Source organism: Ovis canadensis, chromosome X, assembly GCF_042477335.2.
Source record: "Ovis canadensis isolate MfBH-ARS-UI-01 breed Bighorn chromosome X, ARS-UI_OviCan_v2, whole genome shotgun sequence".
Classification (NCBI taxonomy): domain Eukaryota; kingdom Metazoa; phylum Chordata; class Mammalia; order Artiodactyla; family Bovidae; genus Ovis; species Ovis canadensis.
Genome location: NC_091727.1, coordinates 30,037,335 through 30,055,325, shown reverse-complemented (window position 1 = coordinate 30,055,325; position 17,991 = coordinate 30,037,335). Strand labels below are relative to the sequence as shown.

The following is a 17,991-nucleotide window of genomic DNA, read 5'->3' as shown; positions in this document are numbered from 1 at the left end:
CTGATACTATCTCAAGTGCCTTGAAATCAACCTGACACATAGAAGAAACTCAGTATATTTGTTGAATAAGTGGATGACTGAATGACTAAGAAAGAGTACAGTTTTCTAATGAAAAGTTAGATTTTTTTGTATTCCACTCTAAAATTAGAATAATATCTCTGTGAGCCATTTTTCCAGACAATGTGTCATGAGATTCAAGCAACTGATATATAATTATTAATACACAGTCTATTAACTTGATAAAACTTCATTTTATAAAAAAATGGCTAACTTCATAGTACAGATTTAAAATGACTTTTCCATCTATAAACCCAATGGTAATATACATAGTCTTTGTAGACTTAAAGAACTAGGAGAGTTTGAATTCACTTGGCATTTAGGAATCAATCTTGTATTGTTTTACATCTTTGATATTATTATATTACTTATTAATCATTTTTGTCTTTTCACTCACTCCTTCATTCACTTTCTTTTTGTTCTTTAAGTGCTTTAAATGTACCAGGCATAGCGTGTTGAGCTCTAGTGATCAAATGATGGATGGAATATACTCCTTGCCTTGAAGGAGCTGATGTGTAGTTGCAGAGTCAGGCATACACGGAAATATTTTTAAAAAATTAAAAAATATTAAAAAAATAAAAAAGCTAATCTTTATTGTGCACCTAAGTGTCACTCTGCTAGGCCTTTTATATAGGGGTAAGAAATGCTCTACTGTAAGAATAATAATCAAGGACCAGATGAACATCTCACTCAGCGTGCTTTGTGTATGCATGTTATGTTTCTGTTGGGGGATTTTAGAGACAGAGATCAGATGCTGTACGGCACACTGCAGGACAGAGGCTGCAAACAAGTTTGGTAAGGTTGAGTGTGGAGAACAGGGAAAGCAAGTATATGGTATGATGGGTGATGGCCAGCAAATTTATGCTCCGATTTCTCAGCTGGTATGTATCATTTATCTTTTTTTTTTTTTTTTTCCTTTTCCATGCAACTAACATGTATCTTGAAAATAAATATTTGTTTGAAGGATTCATGGTGTCAATTAAGTCAGGTTTCTTAAAATTAGGTCATAGAAATAGGACAAAGATTCTCCCCAGTGGAAAATTGACATATATTTTCAAAATGTACCATGTGGTCTTACTTATACAGACAGAGCTTTATCACTGAAAACATTTCCCCTTTGGATTCTAAAAGCACTGTTTGAAACAGGTTAATCCAGAGACCGTAAGGTGGGCTGTGCACAGACCACCATGTATTTGCACACATAGAAACATACCAAATATTCAGATGGGGCCCCCTTCACTTTAGATTGTGTAGGACTTAGCATGATGGGGAGAAACTAAATAAAAGAAGACTCTGCTATATTGAACAACAAAATGGGCCTCATGTGACCAGCTTAGAAAAGACACAGCCATTGTACATCAAGGTGTCAAACTTCACTGATGCCTAAAAGAAAATCTCTGAGAAGAAAAAGTATTTGCTTTACTTCCACTATGAATTTCCTTTCAACATGTCATACAAATAGACAGTCACAGATGGAGTGCTATAAAACATCTCTGGAGAGAAAACTGTCAGACTGAAGGTGGCATTGCCATTTACTCCTTTGTGTTAAGGGTTGCAGTGTTTATTCTGGACGCAACCCTCCACCAGAGGATATATTGTCACATTTAGAAGAATTTTGTCTTCCACTGGGATTGCTTCGGATTGGCCAAAGAACCCAGAACATCTGGACTGTTTACATAACCAATAGAAAGAACCATGTTTTTGACAGAAACACTGAACACTTCTAAAAAAAACCTGTATGCTGATTTGCACTTCAGTTCAGTTCAGTTCAGTTCAGTCGCTCAGTCGTGTCTGACTCCTTGTGACCCCATGAATCGCAGCACGCCAGGCCTCCCTGTCCATCACCATCTCCCGGAGTTCACTCAGACTCACATCCATCGAGTCCGTGATGCCATCCAGCCATCTCATCCTTGGTGGTCCCCTTCTCCTCCTGCCGCCAATCTCTCCCAGCATCAGAGTCTTTTCCAATGATTCAGCTCTTCGCATGAGGTGTCCAAAGTACTGGAGCTTCAGCTTTAGCATCATTCCTTCCAAAGAAATCCCAGGGTTGATCTTCTTCAGAATGGACTGGTTGGATCTCCTTGCAGTCCAAGGGACTCTCAAGAGTCTTCTCCAACACCACAGTTCAAAAGCATCAATTCTTTGGTGCTCAGCCTTCTTCAGAGTCCAACTCTCACATCCATACATGACCACAGGAAAGACCATAACCTTGACTAGATGGACCTTAGTTGGCAAAGTAATGTCTCTGCTTTTGAATATACTATCTAGGTTGGTCATAACTTTTCTTCTAAGGAGTAAGCGTCTTTTAATTTCATGGCTGCAGTCACCATCTGCAGTGATTTTGGAGCCCCCCAAAATAAAGTTTGACACTGTTTCTACTCTTTCCCCATGTATTTCCCATGGAGTGATGGGACCAGATGCCATGATCTTTGTTTTCTGAATGTTGAGCTTTAAGCCAAATTTTTCTCTCTCCTCTTTGACTTTCATCAAGAGGCTTTTTAGCTCCTCTTCACTTTCTGCCATAAGGGTGGTGTCATCTGCATATCTGAGGTTCTTGATATTCCTCCCGGCAATCTTGATTCCAGCTTGTGTTTCTTCAGTCCAGCATTTCTCGTGATGTACTCTGCATAGAAGTTAAATAAGCAGGGTGACAATATACAGCCTTGACGTACTCCTTTTCTTATTTGGAACCAGTCTGTTGTTCCATGCCCAGTTCTAACTGTTGCTTCCTGACCTGCATACAGATTTCTCAAGAGGCAGGTTAGGTGGTCTGGTATTCCCATCTCTTTCAGAATTGTCCACAGTTTATTGTGATCCACACAGTCAAAGGCTTTGGCATAGTCAATAAAGCAGAAATGGATGTCTTTCTGGAACTCTCTTGCTTTTTCCATGATCCAGCGGATGTTGGCAATTTGGTCTCTGGTTCCTCTGCCTTTTCTAAAACCAGCTTGAACATCAGGAAGGTCATGGTTCACGTGTTGCTGAAGGCTGGCTTGGAGAATTTTGAGCATTACTTTACTAGCATGTGAGATGAGTGCAATTGTGCAGTAGTTTGAGCATTCTTTAGCATTGCCTTTCTTTGGAATGGGAATGAAAACTGACCTTTTCCAGTCCTGTGGCCACTGCTGAGTTTTCCAAATTTGCTGGCATATTGAGTGCAGCACTTTCACAGCATCATCTTTCAGGATTTGAAACAGCTCCACTGGAATTCCATCACCTCCACTAGCTTTGTTTGTAGTGATGCTTTCTAAGGCCCACTTGACTTCACATTCCAAGATGTCTGGCTCTAGATTAGTGATCACATTATCATGATTATCTGGGTCGTGAAGATCTTTTTTGTACAGTTCTTCTGTGTATTCTTGCCACCTCTTCTTAATATCTTCTGCTTCTGTTAGGTCTATACCATTTCTGTCCTTTATTGAGCCCATCTTTGCATGAAATGTTCCCTTGGTATCTCTAATTTTCTTGAAGAGATCTCTAGTCTTTCTGATTCTGTTGTTTTCCTCTATTTCTTTGCATTGATCGCTGAAGAAGGCTTTCTTATCAGTATATTCAGTATATTGAGTTGTTAAGAATAGGTTTATAAAATATATTACACATGTAGAAACGAATTGCACTGCAATAGACAAGATGGGATGTTTTGATAAACTTCAGAATTCTATGTTGTTACAACTTTTTCCCTTTAGGATTTCTGCTTTAGGATTTTTAACATATTTCTTAATTATTGAAAGCATTACAATAAAATGTGTTTGGCAAAAGCTGACTCTCTCACAGGACAAGTTTCATTCAAAATCTTGGTGATTCAACAGAGCTAGAGACTATTAAGGTAAAAATAATAATAAAACCACATGCTTGGTCATTTCCCTCAATGGAAGGAACAGAAAAATCCATTTCTTATCCCTGTTGAATCTTTTTTGACCACTCTGTTTTCTGAAAACATAAAATGCTGAAGAAAATAGTGGTAAGTTTGCTTTCCCTTTCTCATTTTGTAAAGAGATGCTAATCAAGAATTTATCAATATTTAAGTATTTTTTTTCCTCCCATCAACATTCTATGAAGGAATAGACATGCCTTGGGAACTACCAATAGCAGGACCTACCATTCCTTTATTCCTCCTAAGGCTCCTTAAGCTACAACAAAGTTGAGAATAAGGTGGGTTTCTTATATCTTTTAGTGGCCTGTGTTGTCAAGATATATGAAAAGCCCATCTTCCATAATGAATTCTTTTTTACCAAAACAGCAATAACACTGCCCTGCTTCACACAGTGTAAGGCCTTATCTTATTGTCTCACTCTATGTACTGGTTTTTGGTGTATGAAAATTAGCAGCTGTTTGAGAAAATGCAGAGGTCAAGGTGTCCCCCAATATGCAATGTCTTCTAATAAAGACAGATACAAAGGAGAAGCAAGAGTACATTCAAGGAAACAGACTTTAATATACTTTCAAAATGTGGAAATAATTTGATATTATAGAAAACAGATCAATGGGAGGTTTCCTATAAGCATTTTGAATACTCCAGACTGTAGCAATAGATTTTTTTCCTCACCTTTTTTCCAGACTATAAAATATGCTTATTGTAAAAAAACTGAAAATCATATAACAATAAGAAAAATAAATTAAAGGTCACATGGAATCAGACCACCTTGAGATAACCACTATTACTACTGCAGTTACAATTTTTTAATGCATCTCTTTCTAATGTGTTAGATGTCGAGTGAACTTAACAGAAGCAAGTGACCTATAGCTTTAAATGCTAATACTTCAAAAAAGCTTATATTTTGCCTTTTACTCTGGACACTTTGGAATAGAGTTGTCCACGGTGGTTTATAATCTGTGTTTTGCCGAGGGTCCTCATGGTAAACTCTTTATCCTAATTAATTTTTCATTCACCTGTCAACCCAATCATTATTTATAGATGCTTGATTCAGGAAGGCAAGTCAAGCAGGAATTATTTAACTCTACCATGGAGCTTTTGTCTGTATACAAAATAATCATTTTTTTGCAACAGTTTACAAATATTCCTTGAAAAAGTAGATTAAAACATAATCCAATTTTAGAGAAAATATGGATTTCAAGTTACATTTAATCTAATTGCATTGTTTTACTGAAAAGCAAACTAACCTGGTTTGTGAATAGTTAAAACTTGAGGGACTTTCCTGGTGGTCCAGTGGTTAAGACTCTGTGCTTCCGCTGCAGGGGGTGTGGGTTTGATCTCTGGTTGAAGGAGGAAGATCCCAAATGCCACATGGCAAGTTGAAAATATATTCTAATATTGTCAACTTTTATGGTACTATTGAGTTGCCACTGATATTAGTTTGCCCAGGAAGACAGCCAGTATGGAATTTTGTTGTGACATCTTTAATGTATTCCTTTTAGCTACTTTCAATAGTGATATATTTAGATAATATAGACACACTTGTTCACTTGGGGGGGATTAGAAATGCACCCGAGCAGTTGTGAGTCATTATCCGGAAATGGTGAAATAGTATAAATGAGTTTTCAAGTCATATTCATTTTATATTTCATACTAGAATTAGAATTCCAAACTGATTTAAGTCAAGTAATTTAAGTATCATTCCTCAGGTTTTGATAATGGCCTCTTCCATTTTAGTTTCCGTGAATTTGGTCACCGTCACTAGTCAGTACTTTGAACTGCAGTCACATATCTTAAGGAATTCTAATTTCTATTCTGCCATTAGAGAAACTTGTCATCTAAATATGTGAATCAACCTTACAAACAGTTAAAACTGTAACCAAAGTCCTGGGAAGAGCAACTGTTCCATTCCACTTTCAAGATTTGAAAATTGAGGTACAATAATACAAAACTCTGAGAACCTGCAAAATCTGATGAATGGGCTAATATATACTATTAGTCACCGAGGGTTGAATATGTTCTTACAAGATTACTGCACTGTGGTTTAAAGACAATTAGGTAAATGATAAAAATGAAGAACAATGACATGAAGAGACTTGCTCTAGGTCACACAAGAGTCAAAAACAAAACACTCTCAACTAACTGTTTTTCCATCACAGTTCACAAATTTTCAGTCAATCTTCATTCATATCAAACTCTAATTCATCGTCATAACTTTTGGGTGATCTTTAAAATGACCATTTTGTGCTTTCTTAAGTATACCACTGGATTTCTTTTGGTCAAGTACAAACAAAATCTATTTTAATAGCATTTAAATGTCCGATTGTAATTTAGAGAAATCAACCTCCGGCTATATCATTCCTCACAGAACACATGCTAAGAACAGCACATGTGCCCTAAAAGTAGAGACAAATAGCTAACATATTTCTTACAGATGGCAAATGCAATTCGTAACACTAAAATTGAATACAAGTTACCATGGTAATTTATTGGAAATCAACACATTTTTTTCCTACTATATGACCTGAGAGAACAGTTAGCATTTTTTAATGTGTCAAGTCTAATTTCTCACTTTACTGACCTGGTTGTCAAAGTTCGATATACAGGGAACTGCTTATTAAAAGTTATACCTTGCATTTTTGACCCAGTTGTGCCATTTCTCAACTGAGTGCAAGAATTCACAGTTATAAAAAGGTACAGCCATCTCCCTCTCCCCAACAATGCTGCTTTAATGCCCAGGATGGTGATCGACCTTCTTCCTGCAGCAGTGACTCAACTACTAAGGACAACTAACCCAGTGCCTTGCCCAGAGCTGGCACTTAGCACATATTTAGTGAATGGGAATGATTTATTGCTTTCTCATACAATAGCATTCTATGAATATATGAATCATTTTTAGTGGTGAAGTGAGATTTTGAGCAGGATATGAGAAATTGTCAGTTACTTGGTTATTTTGACCTAGAAATGATGAGAACATGAAGGTAGTTCTGAGAAGTGAAGAGAGTGGTGTGTTGGTGGGTAGTGGTCACAGAGATGGTATTCTGTTTGCGGTCTCTGATCACATATGTGAAATTGGGCAATGTGTGTGCCTCATGATATCTGTGGCTTCTTGCAAATATCTTAAACTGAATTAATATTGTTGAAACTGCTAGTGTGTTGCTTTCCAAGACAAAGATCCCAGTTCCAGTGGATTCCCTCTGCTCTCACTGTAGGTCTGTGTTTTTACAACCTCTTTAGATGTTAGACAGATGCCTATAAAAAATGATTTGAACTTCCAAACATGCAGGTCTGTTTATCCAGATTCTGTTACTGGGTTATTTCTTCTTTGCCTGTTTTGTAATCATATCATTGACCATGGAGGTTCAGTTTTCACACTGTCTGCTCTTCCTTACAACACACAGTTGAGATTCGGCTGTTTAAAACAGGAAATCAGCAGTATTTACTGCCCATCATAGAGCTTGTTTCTCCTTGGTAATTGCTATTTTCACAGACTGAACTCTGTATATAGCCTATTTGCATAGGCTGAAATACATGTATATACCCATATATAGGTTGTTGAGACATTCTTAAGTGGATTTCCATTTTCAAAAGGGATATGTAGGAACTGTGTCCAAGAATAAAGGCCCTCTTCCTGTAAGAGGGTAATTATTTAACAGTTGAAGAGTGTTCTCTCAGATATTGCCCTGAGTAGCAAATGTGTTCTATAAAGCACAATTTCATTGAATACATGAGGCAAGTAACCTCATTAAGAGGGGATGTGAGGGCAATGTACAAATGTTCAACTAGGTTCAAAGGTGTTGATCATGTAAAAAGAATGGGGCAATTAGAATTCATCCCACTGACTGGCTCTACCCCTCTTTCATTCCTCTGTCATGGAAACAGTGAACTCAAGAAAGTTAGTTGCTTTTCACCTATTAGATTCTACCAAGTTTGTTAGAGGACCTATTGTCTAGGTAAAGACCTTGGCATGCCAAATGTGATCCACAGACCAGCAGCATTAGCACCAATAAGAAATCCATTCAAAATTCAAATCTTGAGTTCACCTTAGACTAAGGAAATAATAAGACCATGAAAAATCACTTTTAAACAAACTTCCTAGGTGATTTCTATGAACTGTAAAGATTGTGATAATAGCAATAGCAGAAGATTGTAAAGCATTGCTCTGGGGACTTCTAGTTAACTCTCCTAGAGTGTTATAGGGGAGCAAATTTTGCTACCCCAAAAAGTGTCTCTTTGGTATGACGATTAACTTAGTCTGATTATTTTAAAGAAAAAGAAACTCAGGAAGTTTTTCTTGTTTCCTCCAGCTTAGTTGCCCAAAATACTGGGATGGCCAAAAAGTTCGTTCAGGTGTTCTGTGCCATCTTATGGACAAACTTGAACAAACTTTTTGGGTAACCCAATAATTTCGGTAAAGGGCCTGTTCCCAGAAGAGAGCTATCAGCAGAGACATCTGCAAAGAACAAGGGCCAGGTGTGGCGAGGGGAACCTAGCAGGGCCTAGAGATCAGAGTCCACTCCGTGTCCCATGGTCTCTGCCTGGCCCAGCAAACATTTGCCTTTCCAATTCCACATGAATTGCCTTCCTATCCTTTTAGGTTCCAAACCACTACCCTCAATATCCTTGTTTATCTTTAGCTGAAGATGGTATTTAAGTGAGGATTTCAGTCATTTTGGTGAGTTACTCAGTTCTCCTGGGTTTCTCTGATGTATGAAGTGAAAAAAAGTGAAAGTGTTAGTTGCTCAGTTGTGTCCAACTCTTTGTGACCCCAAGGACTGTAGCCCCCCAGGCTCCTCCATTCATGGAATTCTCCAGGCAAGAAGACTGGAGTGGGTAGCCATTCCCTTCTCCAGGGGATCTTCCTGACTCAGGGATCAAACCCGTATCTCCTGCATTGCAGGCGGATTCTTTACCATCTAGCCACCAGGGAAGCCCACACATGTTATTAAACTTTTGCTTAGATTTTCTCCTATTGATCTGTCTCATGTTAGTTTAACTCAGATAAAAGAACTTAGATAGGTACAGAAAAAAATTCTTCCTCCCTGACAGTTGGTGTAGCAGGCAGGATTCAACTTGACTAGCTGGACACTACTAAGTCCGAGGATACTGTAGCTAAGAAATTCTTCAATAATTGACCAAAACTGGCCAAAGGTAAGAGTTCTTACCATGTCATTTGGTCTCCCAGACCTCTGCCTGTGGGTCTGTTGGAAACGAGAGTGGTAAGAGTTCTTTTTCTCTTTTATAAAATTAGCTTAGCAAGAGAAAATATTTGTGGAGTTAGTTTCTTGGACTTAGAAACTCTGGTAAATTCAGCAGAGTATTCTTGGCTTTATTGATCCTTTTCCTCCTAAAGATGGTAACCTGTTCTTTGCCTCATCTATTGTGTCATTTGTTCTATGTCCTGAGAGCTTGACTTTTTGACCAGTGGGGATATTCTCCCTGGTATGTACATTATAGACAGGGTATTTTTATACCTCCAGATGGCAATACCATAATCAATTTGTAAAAAAGCTCTATTTACTTAGTGTTACTTTAGTAGGCACTTATATAAATTATTTCTAAATATAGTAGGAATTAAATGTTCCTCAAGTTCATGTGATCTAAGATTCATCTTTAGTCAATAAAAGCAAATTTAAAATTACTGGTTTAATTAAAACAGGTGTATCTTTAGATTTGTCAGCATTCAGTGTAATACTTTTATTCTATCTAGGTTTACTAAAAGTCAAATAAGTTCATGCTATCTCTGTTATAAAATTTGTCAACAAGAAAAATAACTTAAAAGAGTTAATTGCTTTAATGTCTCATAAAACCTTCAGGGGTAATCTTAGTGTGATTATTAAAGACAAATGTATTAAAGAGATGCAAATGAGATAAACACTTTTAGGTAAACTTTCAAAAAATGATTGTTTTCTGATTGTTAAATAGTTTCCCAAATCGTTTTGGGAAATTAAATCCTTAGGGTTTTGCTATCTTAAATTAAATGAGGGAAATTCATTAAATATCTAGATCATTTCTGAATAAGATAAAATAATAAAATATTAACACATTGTTTCATCTACTTCTGACTTCCTAATACAGAGAGAATATGCAGAGTACATCATGAGAAACGCTGGACTGGAAGAAACACAAGCTGGAATCAAGATTGCCGGGAGGAATATCAAGAACCTCAGATATGCAGATGACACCACCCTTATGGCAGAAAGTGAAGAGGAGCTAAAAAGCCTCTTGATGAAAGTCAAAGAGGAGAGCGAAAAAGTTGGCTTAAAGCTCAACATTCAGAAAACAAAGATCATGGCATCTGGTCCCATCACTCCATGGGAAATAGATGGGGAAACAGTAGAAACAGTGTCAGACTTTATTTTGGGGGGCTCCAAAATCACTGCAGATGGTGACTGCAGCCATGAAATTAAGAGACGCTTACTCCTTGGAAGAAAAGTTATGACCAACCTAGATAGTATATTCAAAAGCAGAGACATTACTTTGCCGACTAAGGTCCGTCTAGTCAAGGCTATGTTTTTTCCTGTGGTCATGTATGGATGTGAGAGTTGGACTGTGAAAAGGCTAAGTGCCAAAGAATTGATGCTTTTGAACTGTGGTGTTGGAGAAGACTCTTGAGAGTCCCTTGGACTGCAAGGATATCCAACCAGTCCATTCTGAAGGAGATCAACCCTGGGACTTCTTTGGAAGGAATGATGCTAAAGCTGAAGCTCCAGTACTTTGGCCACCTCATGCGAAGAGTTGACTCATTGGAAAAGACTCTGATGCTGGGAGAGATTGGGGGCTGGAGGAGAAGGGGACGACTGAGGATGAGATGGCTGGATGGCATCACCGACTTGATGGACGTGAGTCTGAGTGAACTCTGGGAGATGGTGATGGACAGGAGGCCTGGCGTGCTGCGATTCATGGGGTCGCAAAGAGTCGGACACGACTGAGCGAGTGAACTGAACTGAACTGAACTGAACTGAAAGATGAATTTCAGGTTTTTAGTCACCAGATCTCATTCCACACTGAAAGACTGCACTACTTAAAAGGGCACATATGTCTAGAAATTATAAAAGGTATTTATAAATTCTTTACACCACAAAATCATAATGTAGTTCACAATTGTTTATTTCTTTATTTCCACTAAAAATTAAGGTTTCTAATTAATATATGGTTAATATGATTAAGAGTGCCAGCGATAATAAGGGAAATGATGTGTGCAAGGAAATGAAAATGTATTTTTGGGTAAGAAAAGGCATGAGGTATGGTGATGCATTTTTGTTGGAGAAATAAGAGCAATTTTTGTCCTACACTTGACTATTTCAAAACAGAAAGGAGATAAAGGGACAGACTAAACTGGACATAGAAATTTGTTGAAATTTTCTGAAGAAGGGATCTTGGGAAAAGAATTTTATGTGTGATCAACCTGGCTACAATTGGAATAAAGTTAATTATGTGAATGAATTTCAGCATCAAAGGTACACTGCCTACCTATGTTGTTGTTTAGTTGCTAAGTCATGTCTGACTCTTTGCGACCCCATGGACTGCAGCACGCCAGTCTCCTCTGTCCTCCATTATCTCCCAGAGTTTGCTCAAATTCATGTCCATTGAGTCAGTGATGTTATCTAACCATCTCATGCTCTGCTGCCCCCTTCGCTTTTTTCTTTCAATAAGCAGTGGTAAACAAAGATTTTCTTTGTCATTAATGCCATCTGTCTATAAAAATAAAAATGCAATCTTTTATTTTCATTAGATCTTTGACTAGGGAAAAAACAGAGATTGTTCAATATTTACAAAGCTAGCTATCTAACTTTCTGTATTTGCCTGTGAAGTCTTTGTCATTTTGATTAAATAGATAACTAACTATAGCGTCACAGTGACCTATGACTGTTTGAAAAAGTGTTTTAAATTTTTTTGAAATTTTTGACAAACTTCCCTCAAATCAAATTCAAATGAAATCTTATTGACCTGGAAATAATTTGGGGGCTTTCCAAACGCCCCTGGAATACAGCAAAATATTCGCTTTCTCTCCTAATAAAAGACAGATATGAAAATAATTAGGCTTATTGAGTAGGCTAAATTTCATGGGAAGCATTGTCAAATAAGTGATGATAAATGTTCTTAGGTTATATTATATGGGGAAACGTTATTATAAGTGCTCTAGAAATTTATAAAATTTGTAAAATTCAGATATGTCCTTGTACAATGTTATTAGTCATAATTCTAGTTATTATTTTAAAATTTTATGTGTCACAGAAATAACCAAATTTCATCTTCAATTGCATTCTAATGACTCAGATCTTTAACCATGCCATTTTAAGTCTTTTGTCATTTACAGGAAATTACAGTGTTACTCTGATGCTTTTGCAAAGAAAGCAAAACTTCAACGTCAACTGCAAGAAGATCCCGCAGTTCAGTTCAGGCGCTCAGTCGTGTCCGATTCTTTGCGACTCCATGGACTGCAGCATGCCAGGCTTCCCTGTCTATTACTAACTCCCGGAGCTTGCTCAAACTGACGTCCATCAAGACGGTGATGCCATCAAACCATCTCATCCTCTGTCGTCCCCTTCTTCTCCTGCCTTCAATCTTTCCCAGCATCAGGGTCTTTTCCAAGGAGTCAGTTCTTTGCATCAAGTGGCCAAATATTGGAGATTCAGCTTCAGCATCAGTCCTTCCAATGAATATTCAGGGCTAATTTCCTTTAGGATGGACAGGTTGGATCTCCTTAAAGTCCAAGGGACTCTCAAGAGTCTTCTCCAGCACCACAGTTCAAAAGCATCAATTCTTCAGCACTCAGCTTCCTTTATAGTCCAACTCTCATATCCACACATGACTACAAGAAAAACCATAGCTTTGACTAGACAGACCTTTGGTGGCAAAGTAATGTCTCTGCTTTTCAATATGCTGTCTAGGTTGGTGATAGCTTTTCTTCCAAGGAGCAAGCGTCTTTTAATTTCAGGGCTGCAGTCACCATCTGCAGTGATTTTGGAGTCCCCCAAAATAAAGTTTCTCACTGTTTCCACTGTTTCCCCAGCTATTTGCCATGAAGTAATGGGACCGGATTCCATGATCTTAGTTTTCCGAATGTTGAGTTTAAAGCCAACTTTTTCACTCTCCTCTTTCACTTTCATCAAGAAGCTCTTCAGTTCCTCTTTGCTTTCTGCCATAAGGGTGGTGTCATCTGCATATCTGAGGTTATTGATATTTCTCCTGGAAATCTTGATTCCAGCTTGTGCTTCATCTAGTCCAGCATTTTGCATGATGTACTCTGCATAGAAGTTAAATAAGCCGGGTGAAAATATACAGTCTTGATGTACTCCTTTTCCTATTTGGAACCAGTCTCTTGTTCCATGTTCAGTTCTAACTGTTGCTTCTTGACCTGTATACAGATTTTCTCAGGAGGCAGGTCAAGTGGTCTGGTATTCCCATCTTTTGAAGAATTTTCCAGTTTCTTGTGATCCACACAGTCAAAGGCTTTGGCATAGTCCATAAATCAGAAGTAGATGTTTTTCTGGAACTCTTGCATTTTTTATGATCCAACAAATGTTGGCAATTTGATCTCTGGCTCCTCTGCCTTTTCTAAATCCAGCTTGAACATCTGGAAGTTCACGGTTTACATACTGTTGAAGCCTGGCTTGGAGAATTTTGAGCATTACTTTGCTAGCGTGTGAGATGAGATTGCACTAGTATGTGCAACTGTGCGGTAGTTTGAGCATTCTTTGGCATTGCCTTTCTTGGGGATTGGAATGAAAACTGACCTTTTCCAGTCCTGTGGCCACTGCTGAGTTTTCCAGATTTGCTGGCATATTGAGTGCAGCACTTTCACAGCATCATCTTTCAGGATTTGAAATAGCTCAGCTGGAATTCCACCACCTCCACCAGCTTTGTTCGTAGTGGTGCTTCCTAAGGCCCACTTGACTTCACATTCCAGGATGTCTGGCTCTAGGTGAGTGACCACAGCATTGTGGTTATCTGGGTCATGTAGATCTTTTTTGTATAGTTCTTCCGTGCATTCTTGCCACCTCTTCTTAATATCTTCTGTTTCTGTTAGGTCCATACCATTTCTGTCCTTTATTGTGCCCATCTTTGCATGAAATGTTCCCTTGGTATCTCTAAGTTTCTTGACGAGCTCTCTAGTCTTTCCCATTCTATTGTTTTCCTTGATCGCTAAAGAAGGTTTTCTTATCTCTCCTTGCTATTCTTTGGAATTCTGCATTCAAATGGGTACATCTTTCCTTTTCTCCTTTGCCTTTTGCTTCTCTTCTTTTCTCAGCTATTTGTAAGGCCTCCTCAGACAACCATTTTGCCTTTTTGCGCTTATTTTTCTTGGGGATGGCCTTGATCCCTGCTTCCCATATAATGTCACAAACCTCTGTCCATAGTTCATCAGGCACTCTATCAGATCGAATCCCTTGAATCTATTTGTCACTTACACTGTATAATAGTAAGGGATTATATTTAGGTCATACCTGAATGGTCTAGTGGTTTTCCCTACTTTCTTCAATTTAAGTCTGAATTTGGCAATAAGGAGTTCATGATCTGAACCACAGTCAGCTCCCTGTCTTGTTTTTGCTGACTGTATAGAGCTTCTCCATCTTTGACTGCAAAGAATATAATCAATCTGATTTTGTATTGAGCATCTGGTGATGTCAATATGCAGAGTCTTCTCTTGTGTTGTGGGAAGAGGGTGTTTATGACCAGTGCGTTCTCTTGGCAAAACTCTGTTAGCCTTTGCCCTGCTTCATTTTGTACCCCAAGGCCAAAGTTGCCTGTTATTCCAGGTATCTCTTGACTTCCTACTTGTGCATCCCAGTTCCCTATGATGAAAAGGACATCTTTTTTGGGTGTTAGTTCTAGAAGGTCTTGTAGGTCTTCATAGAACCATTCAACTTCAGCTTCTTCAGTATTACTGATTGGAGCATAGACTTGGATTACTGTGATATTGAATGGTTTGCTTTGGAAATGAACAGAGATCATTCTGTCATTTTTGAGATTGCACCGAAGAACTGCATTTTGGACTCTTTTGTTGACTATGGGGGCTACTTCATTTCTTCTAAGGGATTCTTGTCCATAGTAGTAGATATAATTCTGAGTTAAATTCACCCATTCCAGTCCATTTTTCTTCACTGATTCCTAAAATGTCAGTGTTCACTCTTGCCATCTCCTGTTTGACCACTTCCAATTTACCTTGATTCATGAACCTAACATTCCAGCTTCCTATGCAATATTGTTCTTTACAGCTTTGGGCTTTACTTATATCACCAGTCACATTAATGACTGGGCAATGATCCTTTCTAAGGATCTTCTTTAGCTCAATTGGTAAAGAAGCTCCTTAGGACTTTTTGACAAACATAGGTTTCTGATAATTTTCAGATGATACCACTGAACTGGGTAAGAAAAAATAGAACTCTAATGGAAAAACTAATGGCTTTACAAAACTGCTAACAGAAGACAAGATCAACAAAAATTAATCACATGGGACTGAACAAACTGATTAATATGATTATAATTTTATGACTCTTTTGTCTGAAATATTACTGCCTTTTTAATCTTTGTTTTCCAGATATAAGAAAACCTTTGATCTTACACCATGATTTACAGTAATTCAGTAAATTATATCATTATAAGCAAAACTGAAACATTTATATTTTTCTCCCTGCCTGATCCCTCCAGAATTCAGAAACTCATGGTGAATACTCTTATTTTCAGGGCATTATAGTTATATTTTGTTCTTGCTTAGTCGCTAAGTCATGTCTGACTCTTTGCAATGCCATGTACTGTCCATAGGATTTTCCAGGCAGAATACTGGAGTGGGTTTTCATTCCCTTCTCCAGGGGATCTTCCCAACCCAGGGACTGAATCCATGTCTCCTGCATTGGCAGGCATATTCTTTACCACCTAAGAACCAGGGAAGCCCATTATAGTTATATTTATATAAGTTAAATAAGAATTTCTTCTCCTTAGAAGAAGATGTAACTGGAAACTTATTATATTACCAAGGTTTTGACTGGAATGTCCTATTTCAGATAGACAAGTATAGACTCAGATATTGTCAGACAGCTTTAAGGAACTAAGGTTGACTTTGTGGAGCTGACAAAGCCCCTGGAAAAACAGCCTGGCACCTTGCTTACAGTGTTCCCATCAGCCTTACCCGGTGAGTAAACAAGGTCATTTCCTGCAGGTGCAGAAACTTTAGGATATTTTGGGGACCTCAAAAAGAGAGCAATTCACCCAAAACTATAGGTATTACAGGCAAGCATGATGGCAAGTCTTTTGCTGGGCTTCCTCACCTCAAGAGACATTTAAAAGTTCAATCTGGAGATTCCTTACTGAAAGGTAACCATTCCATTCATCACATTTCTGTGAGGATGTACAAGTTAAAGATATAAGAGAGAAGTACAAGTTAAAAATCTTTATTCAGAATTTAATGTATAGTTAGGAAAACAAACAAAATAAAGACTTCCAATGACTATGAAGGTAAGTGAAGTGTTAGTTGCTTGGTCGTGTCCAACTCTTTGTGACCCCATGGACTGTAGCCTGCCAGGCTCTTCTGTCCATGGGAATTCTCCAGGCAAGAATACTGGAGTGGGTAGTCATTCCCTTCTCCTGGGAATCTTCCCAACCCAGGGATCGAACCTGGGTCTCCTGCGTTGCAGGCATATTCTTTACCGTCTGAGTCACTAGGGAAGCCCTCCAATGACCACGTCCATATATAAATTAAATATTAAGAGCTTTGAACCACATGATTAATTCAACAGGAATAATAAAAATGGAAGGACTGGTTTTATCCAGGATCATTCCCTTTTTATTCATTACTTGAGAAATATGCTAATCATCAACTAAGAGTGGTCCTTTCTTTCCTAACAAAGATGCTGCTTAGATATTCCAATTCACATTTAGGAAAACTGAATAATCAAAATGACTGAAAGGCAAAACTATACTTTATAACAAATATCCATGCTGTAGCTGATCAGGAAAAACTGGGATCGACAGACCTTTGAAAAGATATTTCATAGCTGAGGCAAAAATAACTTGGTGTTAACTTCACTTAAATCATACATTCTATATTTGAGGAAATGGCTCAGAAGTTTAGTTTTCATGCCTGTAATTTTGGTGGCTGTCAAATGACCTCGTTGGGATGTCCATATCAAGAAATTCAGCAGCACAAAAATCACTAACACTAGACAATTTGAGCTCCTGGCATTCATAATAGGCTCCGATGTAGTTTTTGCTTGTTTCTTTGCTTTGGTGTTAGTTATCAAGAAGAAACAAAAAGAACTGGGGTCAGCTTACATGTCTCATGTAATTGAGGAGCAAAGAAGCAAGAAAAATGTTACAGGATAGAATAAAACTTTGACTGCCAGATCTTATCCAAAGAGAGAATCTGTTAAACCTGATGGCTCTCATTTGGAGATGCTGCAGTGACATAACTAAAGTTCTTTAATGTTTTGGTATTGCATAAGCAAAGAAAAGGGATAACATATGACCTCTCAAAATATGTCTCTTTGCTATAAAGATAATTTAAGGCTGATCATTTTTAAGAAACAGCAGACACAGGAGAAGCTCTAAAACTCCAGTAGAAGTTACTCTTTGTAAGAGATCTTTACAGTTACAAAAGAAATCTTCCCTTGTAAGGGTGTTTCCCTTCCTGTACCAGGAAGAGGATGATTTTGAATCTCCAGAAACTCATCAATGGAGAAGGCAGAGGCTTAAATCTGCATAACAACCATGCCCATCATTACTGTGCTGTTTTTGGTCACCTCCCATAACTGGCCTCCCATGCTCCCCAACTCTTCTTTTGTCTTTCCTGGAGATGGTATTGAAGGTGCTGGCTTGGGACATTTCAGGGGGTTACTCAGTTTTCCTGGCTATTCCACATGTATTTAGGAGGAAGATATGTTAGTAAATTTATGTTTGCTTTTCTCCCATTACTCTATCTTATATAGCCAAGAACCTAGAAGGGTAGAGGGAAAATTATTTTTCCTTCCCAACAGCAACAACTCAAAAAAATGACTCTTCTGTGTATGCCTAGTGAAGGACTGGGAAGCCTGATGTGCTGCAGTTCATGGGGTCACAAA

General features: G+C 38.0%; 1 protein-coding gene across 1 annotated transcript in view; it reads right to left on the bottom strand.

Moving 5' to 3' along the window:
* IL1RAPL1 (interleukin 1 receptor accessory protein like 1) overlaps positions 1 to 17,991 on the bottom strand; it is a 694,793-nt gene that overhangs the window by 27,436 nt on the left and 649,366 nt on the right. The gene's annotated exons all lie outside the window — the stretch shown is intronic.